Source organism: Morone saxatilis, unplaced genomic scaffold (assembly GCF_004916995.1).
Source record: "Morone saxatilis isolate NCDOM2014 unplaced genomic scaffold, NCSU_SB_2.0 Contig2, whole genome shotgun sequence".
NCBI lineage: Eukaryota > Metazoa > Chordata > Actinopteri > Moronidae > Morone > Morone saxatilis.
In genome coordinates, this window is record NW_023339762.1 from 2,607,313 (window position 1) to 2,610,098 (window position 2,786).

The following is a 2,786-nucleotide window of genomic DNA, read 5'->3' on the forward strand; positions in this document are numbered from 1 at the left end:
GACCTCTGTGTTTGGTGAAATATGGTAATTTGCAGTGGAATTTTTACTTTGCAAATTACAGACATGGCAGATTCGCAAAGGATTAAAATCACAGATGTTCTCCACAATTATTACAAATCACATGAGGTTGCCGGATAATACTAGTCCCGTGCGAATGGGGCTTAAGTCAGACAAAGTCAAAGATAAAAAGGACTATAGTGAGCATGCTGTGTGCTTCCAAAACACAGAAACATCCAGCCTTATCTCCTGGTTGAATTTTAACCAACCATACTTCTATTCTAAGGTATGTGGTAATACAGTTGTCTGTTTAACCTCCACATTGAGTGGTTTAATTAAACAGTCAGATTGTTTACTATTTGTCTGATTGTCTTACTGCTACTGGCTGTTGTTGCGTTGAACCTATTTTTAGCAATGTTGCCACGTTCTGAGACCTGAGAGTAAAACTGAATCAAAACAGGAAGACCTGATGGAGTTTTAATACACTGTAGTTTTTGTTTAAGACCTTGGAGTTAAAAAGTAGCTGTCAGTCTCAGAAAATAGTAGAATAGAATTTAGTGGGAAAGGTACCTTAAGCAACCCTCCTATGCAAATTCTAGTCAAATGTTTATATATATTGAAATGCCTGAAGGCAAATAAAAACAGTCTGATTTGATTATCTACAAACACCCAATACAAATAAGTACGAAAGTAATGAGTTAGCTATAGCTAACAACACACAAATACTGTGTGTATGTGGGACACTTCTACTGCATCAGACTCAAACCCATTTCAAAACTTTGTGTTGAGTTTTGGTTATTTTCCTCCAGATTTTCTTTTCTCCCAAAAAATATCCTCATGCATAAATGACAAACTACGTAGTTTGTGTGAACCCTTACAAAACCATTAGTATGACACGTAACCCGCCTGGAGTGTTGACACAGGTGGTTCCACAAATATAAACAACATCACAAAGAAATGAAAGAAACAAGAGAGAAAAATAGCTTTTTGTAGATATGCTGGCAAATATCCAGTGAAATTTCAGTTAGACTGCAGAGATACCTGCTTTATTGCCTCCTTCTGAACCCTGACACAGCACAGAGTTAAAAAGTGCTGTTGAGGTAAAAGGCAAGGTGCACTCAGTGACCAAACAGAGGTCAAAGTAAGAAACCCGAAGGACCCAATCTGTACTTACATTAGATTAGTGGTGGACCAAAATTGTAAAACCTGGCAGGAAAGCAAATTTAGCCATGACACTGATTAAAGTAAGGGTTGTGAGTAAAGGAACACTGGGCAGAGATCATTGGACATCAGAGCAAAAACAAATGGAATGTTCTTTGTCACAGTCTTGAAAAATGGTATTTCTTTGCACAAGATAAAAAAAATAATTTGAGACTTCTGGGGCTCCATGATCAGAGGCCAAATTACAGACATTTAATACGTGGATCTGAAGCCTCCCACTTCCCCTCCACTATTGATGACATCCTGTCTGAACTGTCAAAAGCCGATGTTCACAGTCTGGGATGTTGAATATTGTTTCTGGCATGTTAAATTAGCGTAGAAATCAAGCCATCTAATCACCTTCTCCACGCTGTCTGGCAGATTACTGTGGCTTGTGATGCTTTCTGGGAATCAGCTTTGCACCTGAGATTTATCAAAGGAAGTTGAGCCATGGGCCAGAAGGCCTACCTGACGAACTTGTATGTAATTGCAGGTGACGTGTCGATTCCACATGATGGTGGAACACTGATGTAGTCAAATAGGGATGATGAGAAACACTTCTTGAACACTTCCAGGGTAAGAACACCAAGCTAAAAGCCGAGGAGTTCACATTGTGGCAGCGGGAAGCGCCCCAAATCGGACACCTACTCGACCCTGGAAAGGTAAGTGCTGTTAACGAGCTGCCAAGACCGCCGGATGTGAAAGGATTCAGAGGGTTTTTTGTCAAATTTGTCATAGTTATAAGATCATGTCACACTGGATGTCTTGACAGCTGGACACTGAGACAACCCACATGCATAGAGAATATGTTGGACTTGACGGCGATGCAAGAGAAAGCATTTCTTTGGCTAAAAGACAACTTAGCAAAAGCTCGGTACTGAAGCACAGCAGAAAATGAACTGATACAATAAACTGACACAACAAACAGAAGCAAAAGCTGCACTGGCACAAGATGGCAAAACCTGTAGCAGTGTGAACACAGACAAAGTAGCAATGCCCAAATTAACATTTTTGTAATTGTGTTTCGCATGTTGAAGTTCCCTCAGTGGACTCTCAGATGGATTCACCCCTCTAACCCAGAGGTGGAAGGTTGCCTCTGGCTAGTGAGAGACTGCTGCTGGCAGGGTTTAAATGAACACAACATCCTGCCGACACAATGTGAACGTGCCAGGTGTCCGCTCATTCTGCATGTGTTCAGGACAAGTTTCTCATCATCTGCTGGACGTGTAGATAGGCAAGGGTTTGCTAACACCGCATCAACTGTCAGCCTCCGTAGTTTTTATTTTACTCAGTCTGCCCCTGTGTCCCTGTCTCCAGCCACTTCTCACTTCCTCCAGTCCGATGGGTTTCTCAGGAACTCTCCATCCATCCACTAGATGCCCTCAGACTTTCCCATCAGTGCCAGTCACCTGCTTGTTTCCTCATGTTCCTAATTTCTCGGTCACGTTCCACAGAATATATATTAGCCCATTTTCCCCAGGGAGATGTCAGCCTCTTCAACTTGAACCCGAACCTCTGCCTGTCTGCCTGTACCTTTGACCTGCTTCATTATTGTTAACCTGTGTTTCTTGGCTACTTCTGTTTGGACT